The following is a 12,207-nucleotide window of genomic DNA, read 5'->3' as shown; positions in this document are numbered from 1 at the left end:
TTCAGTGCCAAGAGTTCAGTGCAGTCATCTGGGGCTAGTGAGGATTTCTTCTGAATTATCATAATGGCAGTAGGAACACATAATAGAGGGAACTGACGCACCTTGGCAACTGTGGAATGTGAGGAGTAACAAAGAATCAAATGTAAGGTAACTTACACTGCACTGATATTGTCAGTAGAAGAGAGACACGGAGGAGAGGAAATTGTAGGGAAGCTGTTGAGTTAAAAGAGAAAGGTAATCTTACTGTCAAGAATGTGGATTAGCACTAATTTCTTTAAGCTTCACTTTCCTCATCTGTAAAATAGATGAAACTATCATCTAGATTTGCTGTGAGGATTACATGAGACTGTGTCAAGTGCTTAGCTTGGAGCTTACACCTAAATGAACACTACTACTTCAGTGAGCTAAATTTGAGAAATAATGAGGTGGTCATAAGTGTTTCTGAAAGCTGTCCTGCTGGTGGTAAGAATAGTTGGAAAAGGGATTAGAACTGGAGGTTGGGGTTCAAGGTGGCAGCGGGTGGGTGTTAGCTGAAGCCAAAAACATTGTTACATGGGGCAGCAAAGATGGCAAGAGCAGAACTTTCAGGTGGTTATGGGAGCAAGGGATGGGGCCACGGGGCAAGGCTAGGAAGAGGGAGTTGAGAGCAGTCCAGGGGATGAAGAATCAGGAGGTGGAGTTTCACAGAGAACAGAAGGCTGTAAGGAGGGGTGTTAGCAGTGTCAGATGCTACAGAAGTTGGAGATCAGCACTGAGAAGGATTACTGGGCTCCATGGCTACATTCCTGCTGACCATTTCTTTTAAATAACAACTTTATTGAGATAACATTCACATACCATTCGTTTCACCTGTTTAAAGTATACAATTTTTTTTTAGCATATTCACTAAAATGAATATGCAGCCATCAGCACAATCAATTTTAGACCATTTTCATCAGTCACTCCCCACTCCCACCAGCCTAAGCAACCAGTACTCTACTTTTTGCCCCTATGGATTGGCCTATTCCAGACATTCCATGTAGATGGGATCGTATATGACCTTTTGTGACTAACTTTTTTACTTAGCTTAGTGTTTTTGAGATTCATCCATGTTGTAGCATATACTTCATTCCTTTTTTGACTGAATAATATTCCACTGTACCGCATTTTCTTTATCCATTCAGCACTTGATGGACATTTGGTTGTTTCTACTTTTTGGCTATTATAAAAAAATGGTACTATGTACGTTCTTGTCCAGGTCTTTATGTGGACATGTTTTTTCATTTCTGTTGGGTTTATACCTAGGAGTGGAATTGCTGGCTCATATGGTAACTCTGTGTAAAACAAATGTTTTTTTAAACTTATATTCAGCTCTTCTAAAGGACATGAAAGGGGATAAGTTCATAACCCCAATAACAGTTTACCTAAAACCTTTTTTTCCTTCTCCCCTACTCTTTTTAACCCCCCCCTTCTTTTCATTATGAAAAATGCTAACATAGAAAAAGTAGAGAGCATAGTATAATATACCTATCACCTACGTTTAACAGATAATGTTTTGCATTATTCTCTTCATTTGTTTAAAAAAGTTTTTTTTTCTGAAAATTGTGAAAGTGAATTACAAGCAAACACCTCAGCTTACATCTCTAAAAATTAAGGCCATTTTTGCGCTTTACTGCAGTCACATGAGTTTATTGTTGATGTTTGAGAGGCTGGCTTCAGTAGGGTGGTGGAGTAGATAGAGGCTGGATTGCTCCTATAAATACACAATCTTCTTCATCACATGTACTGGGGGTAATAATAAAATAGCACTACTGCCTGTGTGTGTTCTATAGTTTTGGGCTCAAATAGAAATGGATAGTTCTGTGTATGAAAGTAATCCTTTATATTACTGTAGTGTATTATAGTTTTAAAAGTTTATGGATCTTTTTAAATCTTCCTGAGAACCCTGTGATTTATGTATCTATACTCATGCCCACCTTGCCCGCTTAAGTGACATACTCCTCAGTCACATGGTTATTATTAGCAGTAAGTGAAAAACCTGGAACTGGAACCCAATCTTCTGGCCACAAGTTTATTGCTCTTGTCTGCTATATCCATGTCCTCACCATTGTCTTTTATGTTTCAAAAGAGATACTTCAGGAATATCTCTGAAATGTGTCCTTTCCTCCTTATTCTCACTGCTGCTGCCGGGTGGGGATCCTCTTCTCCTGTCGTAACTTAAAGGAGTCTCTCCCCTCTTGAGACTCACTTCTCTATTAAGCTGCAGTGGGCTGTGATGTGGCTACAGTGGTGAACAAAACAGATATAACCCCCGCCTCCCTGGAATTCACAGCCCAGCAGAATAAGCTGCTTGAAGGCAGGACCTCGTTGTATTTCCCTTTGTGGCACTGCTGCCTGGCACACAGCTGCAGTGTAGTAGACCTCAGCACACATTCTTAAATATGAGTACTTACTGAGATGTTTTGCAAAAAATAACTTGAGAATCAGATTACTATAGGCCTTTTCACTGAATGATTGCATGGAGAAAAAACAGACTCACGAAGACTTTTCCAAACATGTGATACTCTTATCCCTTTTCACTTACCATACCCAAATAGAAAATTGGTTGTCGAACAGATGTATTGTATCTTAGCTCTAATGTTTCCATACCTTTAGAATATCTCAAATAGTTTTTAAAAGGTAAGCAGTTTCAAAATAGTTTTTTAATGTTAGCATTTATTTGTCTTTTGTGTTGTCTTGTTCAGTTAAAGGTAACCCATGTGTAAATAATCTTTTTAAAGTGTAAATTAATCTATTTTTATACTTTTATAGGTGTATACATTTCCAAATACTCAGACTATCTTCATGCAAGACCTTGGTATCATGGGAAGTCTGGTTATGTTGTAATTTTTAATCTAATTAAGGTAAAGACTAAATGTGCTTCTATGTAATTTTTCTTTTAAAAATGAAAGATTATCAGTCTGTGATAATGTTCTTTGCAGATCATTTGCTACACATAGTCCTTGCCAAAGACAGCTATCTAAAGTCAGAGAAAATAACTGCTTTTTGCTTTCCTTTACGGACAGAGCTTTTTTTAAATTCATTTTATAGATGATCTATGAATATGTTTTTTTAAAAAAAGCTTCAAAATAATACAACAGGTATTCAGTGAAAAGCTTTCCTCTCACCCTGTCCCACAATGCCACTTTTTAAATAGTAAATGACAGAAAACGAGTAGCTGCTTATAAAGCAGTGTGATTTCAGTTATAAGAGATGAATTTAGAAAGCAACATTCATTGATTTAAGTTGTCAAAATGAGAAACCTTTATATATTTTTTTAACCCCTAAAACATTGAGACCTTGTTCACAGTTTCATGGGGCACCTGCAACTGATGATCTCAGAAATTTTTAAATGCCCTTAAATAGTCCAGTATAAATGAATCACGCAATTAGAATTTTCACTCAGAGAGTAGGAAAACTCTAATTTTAGAGGTTGGGGGGCTTTTTGAGGACATATTCTGTGGTCTTGTTTTGGTTTTGCTTTTGTTTTAGCTTTCCTACTATCTTAAGTTCTTTGGTTATAAACGTAACACTACTGATTTTTTTAAGAGTGTGAACTCTTCATATTCCAAAACTTGTCCCCAAGAACTGGAGGGAAAGTAGCATTGCATTGGCTCATAGTCACTGCTTCCCTCCCTTACTCTTCCCTCTCCTGCTCTGTGATAAGTGCTGTAGTTCTGCCGCAGACAACATGCCTGTCAGCTCAGGTAACAAACATTTTTTGCTTATGTCAGATTGTGCCTCGCCATTGGTTTCGTGCCCCCATATCCCACCCTGTCTGGTGGATACTGCTGTTTAGTTTTTGCCTATGTGCTCTCAGTCTTCCTTACTTTACTGCTTAGAAGCCAGCCCTGCCCAACATCATAAGCTGTTTGATGGGGAGAGAATACAGGTTTTGATTGCTCACTGAAGTACCATTTATATTATTTGTCTTCTTAGTATTGCCTTTGGTGGTCCTGTTGATGAAGAGGCGGGACCTTGACAGCAAACATGTGTATATGTTCTTTATTAGGCTACTTTTAAATAAATCCTAGAGTCAGATTATTGCTATTTGAAAACATTTGATTAGTCTTAATATTTTCATTCTAGGGAAGAGTCAAGTTTGTGTCTGAGAATTATACAACTAACTATACCAGCCCATCTTCTGGCTATGATTGCCACGTGGCTGTAAGTACTAACAAGTTTTCTCACAAGACAAGTCAGTTTCGCACCTTTGAACTGAATCAGGTATAGTCACCTGGGAATAAATCATTTCTAAATCTAAGGAGTTAAATTTTGGGGTTGGGTAGGGTTGAAATAAACTTGATGCACGTGGAATTCTGTAGTATTACCCTGATAATACTTATTTTGCTTCTTTCGGTATTACCTCTATGAACTTTCAGGCAGCACTGTTATTGAGCGACCCAGACAGATCTGTCCTTATGTGATTGTAGCTTTTCAGTACAGGGAACCTAAAAAGATGGCAGCACCAGCTCATAATCATAAAAGCAAGTAAGTAATTATGTACATACTTTGTTTTACTGGATTTCTTTCCTTTGCTCTTATAAAATATGCTTCTTTTTTTTCCCCCTAGACTTGAACTCAAAGAAGATGGTAAGAAATTATTTAATTGGTTCTTTTAGCTGTTTCTTTAAGTAAATGTTTTGTTCATAAATAAAATAATCAGTTTCTTTCTTACCCTCATTTCTCACAGTTCTCATCTATCCATGGAAAGGGAAATTAATTATTCAAGGCTGTCTGATGTGTGATATAACTCTTTGGTCCTCTTACGGCACATTGGTTCCCAAACAACTGTAAGTATTGAATAAGTGCCTTTACTGATGCTTGTATAATTTTTTGATTCTCATTTTGAGGTCTTGCTTGTTGGCACTGGTGTGAAATACAGCAACTGTACTTGGTTTTAGATTACTCCTGGGGAGATGTATAGAGCACAGGGCCATGACACAGGAGACCTAAATTCAGATATAAATCTGACCGTTGCCTTGAAATAAGTTAGTTTTATAATCTTTGACAAATCACTTTTTATATTTTAGTATCTTAATCCATTTATGGGAAAATGATCTCTCAGGCTAAATTAATTTACTTGATGCTAGAAGTTTGACTTTCCCCAAGAAACAACTTGGACTTGCCTAGATAACAGATGCAACAGATTCTAGCCACTGAATTCTATTAGAATCTTTATAAGGTTTGCAGTATCTAGCTTTTTAATTTTCACACGATTTTCCTAGACTAGTATTAGAGTAGCCTTTACATGTATTTACATTATGATGAATTACAGTACTTGCTTCTGCAGAGAGAACTGTGAAGGGCATCTTGTGATATCTTTTTGTTTAATCTATTCTTAGTTTGCACCCAAAACTGTTGAAAGTTAGACATGCTTTAATTGAAAAATAAAATGAAAACTGGTGTGCTATTAGAAATCATTTACTTTCTACTGGCCTTTTTTAAGAAGAGAGAGGGAATTTATAGCCCATAGAATAAATTAAGGATTCTGTGAATAAATAAATGGGAGAGAAGGGAAAGTTCTTTCTCACTGTAGAGTGCAACTAATAGGTATAGAAAGAGCGATGGAATTTGGAAATCACATTTTGGCAACATCATAATAATCAGTGGAGGCTTGATGTAGTAGGTGAAAGTTTGATGGTATTTACATATCTCGCAAAGGAAAAAATAAAGACTTTACAATGGAAGAAGCTACAGAGACCATCTTAACTAAGTGGTTAAGTTAATGTCACCAGGAGAGGAATAAACATCATGTGCTTCCTGATACGATGCACAGAGAATAACACGATATCAGTCTGTGGTGCTCCTGCCAATCTAATCAGGAAGAAAGGTTAGACATGCCCAGATTGAGGGACATTCTGCAAAATAAATGGTCTATATTATTCAAAAATATCAAGGTCACTGAAGATAAAGACTCAGAGATTGTTGCAGACTGAAGGAGACTAAAGAGACATACGTAAATGCAATGTGGCATCCTGGATTGGATCCTGAACCAGAAAAAAGTACCTTCTTTTGTTACAAGGGACCTTAGTGAGACAGTTGGCAACATTTGAATGAGGTCTGTAGGTTAAAAAATTGTCCTGTATCATTGTTAATTTGTTGATTTTTGCTAATTGTTTTGTGGTTATATAAGGAAATATTTTTCTTAAGGGTACACATTAAGAAGTATTTGGGGGGAAAGGAGGCATCTGTAAGTCTGCAAGTATTTAAAAATGAGTTTTAAAGAAGGAAAAGGTAGTCAGGGGAAATGATGCAAGTCTGGCTGCGGTTCATCCTGTGGCACTGCATGGTCGGCAGTCCCATATTATCAAAAGTTCTTACGTAGTGTAATTTCTAGAAGATTCTCGTTCCAATATGCATAATTCTTCCACATGTCTGGATATTTTGGTTATAACAGAAATGCATGCATTCAGAAAATGGGAACACATTTGCAGACCATGGTTTATGAGGTCACATACTCAAAAATCTATAATATTTATGAATATGTACATTATTTGATCTGGCGTTTATAGATTTAAGAATTTTTTGTGGTTATAATATTTTTGTTTGCTTTATATTAGAAAGCCAAAACTTATGAAGCTGTAGTTTCAGTGCTTATTACATTACATGATATTGTTATTTTGTTTCTTAGACCACACGAACTAGAGTTTAAGTATGTAATGAAAGTGTCGTCTTTGAAAAACAGACTACCAGAAGCTGCTTTTAGAAAACAGAATTACGTGGAGCACAAAGGTCTGTTCAGATGTCATGGTACACTGCATGTCCTGAGCTCTGTTCCAGTTCTTTTCCACCCTCTCTTTCATACACACATGCACGCGTGCATGTGCACTCTCTCTCTCGCCCTCTTACTTCTGTTTTCCCTTAAGTACTTCTTAAAAGGGTCTTTTGTGAAAGGTGTAGAGTAGCTCTGTGATTCAGTTCTTGGGAGGTTCCCCCTCTACCTACTTTCTGGAGAGTTTATATCGTAAATGGGTGCTGAATTTTCTCAAAAGCTTTTTCTGCATCCATTGAGATCATCATATGGTTTTTATCCTCCAATTTGTTAATATGGTGTATCACATTGATTGATTTGCGTGTATTGAAGAATCCTTGCATTCCTGGGATAAACCCCACTTGATCATGGTGTATGATCCTTTTAATGTGTTCTTGGATTCTGTTTGCTAGTATTTTGTTGAGGATTTTTGCATCTATGTTCATTAGTGATATTGGCCTGTGGTTTTCTTTCTTTGTGACATCTTTGTCTGGTTTTGGTATCAGGATGGTGGTGGCCTCGTAGAATGAGGTTGGCAGTGTTCCTCCCTCTGCTATAATTTGGAAGAGTTTGAGAAGGATAGGTGTTAGCTCTTCTCTAAATGTTTGATAGAATTTGCCTGTGAAGCCATCCGGTCCTGGCCTTTTGTTTGTTGGAAGAATTTTAATCACAGTTTCAATTTCACTGCTTGTGATTGGTCTGTTTATATTTTCTGTTTCTTCCTGGTTCAGTCTCGGAAGGTTGTGCTTTTCTGAGAACTTGTCCATTTCTTCCAGGTTGTCCATTTTATTGGCATATAGTTGCTTGCAGTAGTCTCTTATGATCCTTTGTATTTCTGCAGTGTCAGTTGTTACTTCTCCTTCTTTCATTTCTAATTCTGTTGATTTGAGTCTTCTCCCTTTTTTTCTTGATGAGTCTGGCTAATGGTTTATCAACTTTGTTTATCTTCTCAAAGGACCAGCTTTTAGTTTGATTGATCTTTGCTATTGTTTCCTTCATTTCTTTTTCATTTATTTCTGATCTGATCTTTATGATTTCTTTCCATCTGCTAACTTTGGGGGTTTTTTTGTTCTTCTTTCTCTAATTGCTTTAGGTGTAAGGTTAGGTTGTTTATTTGAGATTTGTCTTGTCTCTTGAGGTAGGATTGTAGTGCTGTAAACTTCCCTCTTAGAACTTTTGCTGCATCCCATAGGTTTTGGGTCGTGTTTTCATTGTCATTTGTCTCTAGGTATTTTTTGATTTCCTCTTTGATTTCTTCAGTGATTTCTTGGTTATTTAGTAGCGTGTTGTTTAGCCTCCATGTGTTTGTATTTTTTACAGTTTTTTTCCCTGTAATTGATATCTAGTCTCATAAAGTTGTGGTCAGAAAAGATACTGGATACGATTTCAATTTTCTTAAATTTCCCAAGGCTTGATTTGTGACCCAAGATATGATGTATCCTGGGGAATGTTCCATGAGCACTTGAGAAGAAAGTGTATTCTGTTGTTGTTGGATGGAATGTCCTATAAATATCAGTGAAGTCCATCTTGTTTAAGGTGTTATTTAAAGCTTGTGTTTCCTTATTTATTTTCATTTTAGATGATTTGTCTGTTGGTGAAAGTGGAGTGTTAAAGTCCCCTACTATTATTGTGTTACTATGGATTTCCCCTTTTATGGCTGTTAGCATTTGTCTTGTGTATTGAGGTGCTCCTATGTCAGATGCATAATATTTACAGTTGTTATATCTTCTTGGATTGATCCCTTGATCATTATGTGGTGTCCTTCTTTGTCTCTTGTAATAGTCTTTATTTTAAAGTTTATTTTGTCTGATATGAGAATTGCTGCTCCAGCTTTCTTTCAATTTCCATTTGCATGGAGTATCTTTTTCCATCCCCTCACTTTCAGTCTGTATGTGTCCCTGGGTCTGAAGTGGGTCTCTTGTAGACAGCATGTACACAGGTCTTGTTTTTGTATCCCTTCAGCCAGGCTATGTCTTTTTGTTGGAGCATTTAATCCATTTACAGTTAAGGTAATTATCGCTATGTATGTTCCTAGTACCATTTTCTTAATTGTTTTGGGTTTGTTTTTGTAGGTGTTTTCCTTCTCTTGTGTTCCCTGCCTAGAGAAGTTCCTTTAGCATTTGTTGTAAAGCTGGTTTGGTGGTGCTGAATTCTCTTAGCTTTTGCTTGTCTGTAAAGGTTTTAATTTCTCCATCGAACCTGAATGAGATCCTTGCTGATAGAGTAATCTTGGTTGTAGGTTTTTCCCTTTCATCACTTTAGATATGTCCTGCCACTCCCTTCTGGCCTGCAGAGTTTCTGCTGAATGATCAGCTGTTAACCTTACGGGGATTCCCTTGTGTGTTATTTGTTGCTTTTCCCTTGCTGCTTTTAGGATTTTTTTCTTTGTATTTAATTTTTGATAGTTTGAGTAATATGTGTCTTGGCATGTTTCTCCTTGGATTTATCCTGTATGGGACTCTCTGCACTTCCTGGACCTGACTGGCTGTTTCTTTTCCCATGTTAGGGAAGTTTTCAACTATAATCTCTTCAGATATTTTCTCAGACCCTTTCTTTTTCTCTTCTTCTTCTGGGATCCTTATAATTCAAACATTGGTGCTTTTAATGTTGTCCCAGAGGTCTCTGAGACTGTCCTCAGTTCTTTTCATTCTTTTTTCTCTATTTTGCTCTGCGGTAGTTACTTCCACTGTTTTATCTTCCCGGTCACTTATCCATTCTTCTGCCTCAGTTATTCTGCTATTGCTTCCTTCCTGAGAATTTTTATTTTCATTTATTGTGTTGTTCGTCATTGTTTGTTTGCTCTTTAGTTCTTCTAGGTCCTTGTTAAACGTTTCTTGTATTTTCTCCATCCTATTTCCAAGATTTTGGATCATCTTTCCTATCATTACTCTGAATTCTTTTTCAGGTAGACTGCCTATTTCCTCTTCGTTTGGTCTGATGGTTTGTTACCTTGCTCCTTCATCTGCTACATATTTCTCTGTTTTCCCATTGTGCTTAACTTACTGTGTTTGGGATCTCCTTTTCGCAGGCTGCAGGTTCGTAGTTCCCTTTGTTTTTGGTGTCTGCCCCCAGTGGGTAAGGTTGGTTCAGTGGCTTGTGTAGCCTTCCTGGCGGAGAGGACTGATGCCTGTGTTCTGGTGGGTGGGGCTGGATCTTGTCTTTCTGGTGGGCAGGGCTGCGTCCAGTGGTGTGTTTTGGGGTGTCTCTGAATTTAGTATGATTTTAGGTAGCCTCTCTGCTAATGGGTGGGGTTGTGTTCCTGTCTTGCTGGTTGTTTGGCGTGGGGCGTCCAGCCCTGGAGTTTGCTGGCCATTGGGTGGAGCTGGATCTTAGCGTTGAGACAGAGATCTCTGGGAGAGCTCTTGCCGGTTGATGTTACATGGAGCCGGGTGGTCTCTGGTGGTCCAGTGTCCTGAACTCGGCTCTCCCACCTCAGAGGCTCAGGCCTGACACCAGGCCGGAGCACCAAGACCAACCATGTCAGCCACACGGTGGGTCTAGGGAGAAACGGAATTTTTCACGATAGCATTTTAAAATAGGAAATGTTCTGTGTTTCTGATTTTCTCCACAGTCTGTTGCCAAGATATGTGCTTCAATATGTATGAGGTGAAACTGTCCAACAAACAAGGGGAAAAAGTAGATAAACTAACAGAGTACATTAAAAGGGAGCAATTGGTAAGAATCATCAGTTTAAAATATTATTATTATGTTTTCCTTAAATTGAGAAATTGATATCTGTTTATTAGTTGGCTCTGCCTAGATTGAATTGTTTTAGCTTGCTCAAAAGGATTTTTTTTTTTTTTTTTTTTGGTCACGCCACACAGCTTGTAGGATCTTAGTTCCCTGACCAGGGGTCAAACCCGGGCCCACAACAATGAAAGTGCCAAGTCCTAACCACTGGAACGCCAGGAAATTCCCTTAAGAGGATATTTATCATTTAATATTTATTGACATGATATTTATTGGCTAACATGTTCATCCCCTTTGTATCTTAGTTTACTTTTTCTGTGTCTCACTAGTCAGTTCATACTCCTGGTTTTAAGTATAGGAGGACAGTTTTTCTCAAATCCTTTTTTGTTGTTGTTTTTGTTTTATGATGGAAGAATTGAGTAGATCCCTAGTATTTCTGCATTAGTCAAAGGAGGTTGATTTGTGGGATATTTCTTTAAAAGTGACCCTTGTCAACACATAGGTGTATAAAGAAGAAAAAGTTGCTGCTTCTATTGTTTTCATAGCGTAGAAAAGCACGATTCTACTGAGAAATATGTAACATCCAAAGACCTCTCCACTGTGTTAACCAGGGCTCCTCGGTCTGAGGATAGGAGTAGATGCTGACCTTATAGTGAGTGATTCCCAAACATCCCAAAGGAAACAGTGTGCATGGTGGAAGTGAGCAAACAAGTCTGCTCAGCCCTTTAGTGGCACAACGGACTTATCCCCATAGTAGACAGTATGAAACCGGTAAATTAACAGAATAGATAGGTGAGCTGCCTTGGGGGAAGTGTCAGGTAAGATGCTTGAGTTGCATGTAACAGAAATTCAGACTGGCTTAAACAATAAAGAGTTTTGATAGGCTTACTTTTGAGTTTTAGATGGTAAAGCAAGTTCAAGTGCTGTTTGCTCAGGACTCTTTTTCTTTCAGCTTCTCCCTCCTCTGTGCAATAGTTCTGTCCTAGGCTGCCAGTCAGGGCTGCGTGCTTCCTTTTTGCATGCAGAGAGAACCCGTCCTCCAAACCATGGCTTCTGTCCTTAGACCAGTTCCATCATCTGCATGTCTCTCAGCAGCAACTAGAAAGGGAATGGCCCGCACTGATTAGTTCAGGCCACTCAGAGCCCACCTTCCAGAGCTGGGTGCGAGGTCAGGGCCCCCATTCTGCAGTAAGGAGGTGCAGTGGCTGACACAGGATGCTGAGCAGGTGACCACTGAATATCGACGGGGATTACAGGCTATGTGTTTTCGAAGTAGTGTAGTTCATTTTATATTTGGAAATTCAAAGGAAGGAAGGTCAAAGATACTTTGAGAAAATGCATTAGTGAAGGGTCTACTTGTGAGTGCTTCTGGTATTGAACTCAGGAGACTCGGTGCCCAGCTTTACTTCACAGTTTGTGTGTTAATTACTTAACAGAAATTACTTATCACATAAGGTCCTTCGCTCTCAGTGCTCCAGGCTGCTTTTCCTGCCTCATTTTATAATGAATAATCTTTACATATCGGTCTCCCTACCTAGACATCGAGCTCCTTGAGGGTAGGTATCATGTCTTAAGCATCTTTGACACCTTGGTGCCTGGTGTATAGTGGACGAGCAGTAAATGTCCCTTGTACCTACAACACTGGACTTCAAGAACAGTACTGAGGAAGGTCTCTTCTTTAAAAGGTGGTAAAGACATGTATGGCTGGATTTTTCTGTGTGTGAATGGAAAAGGCTAGAAGTAGA

Source organism: Delphinapterus leucas, unplaced genomic scaffold (genome assembly GCF_059928025.1).
Source record: "Delphinapterus leucas isolate spDelLeu-1000000601 "Yukka" unplaced genomic scaffold, BTC_Dleu_Yukka2 spDelLeu_asBTCV2_sq67, whole genome shotgun sequence".
NCBI classification, from domain to species: domain Eukaryota; kingdom Metazoa; phylum Chordata; class Mammalia; order Artiodactyla; family Monodontidae; genus Delphinapterus; species Delphinapterus leucas.
Note: the sequence above shows the minus strand (reverse complement) of the source record.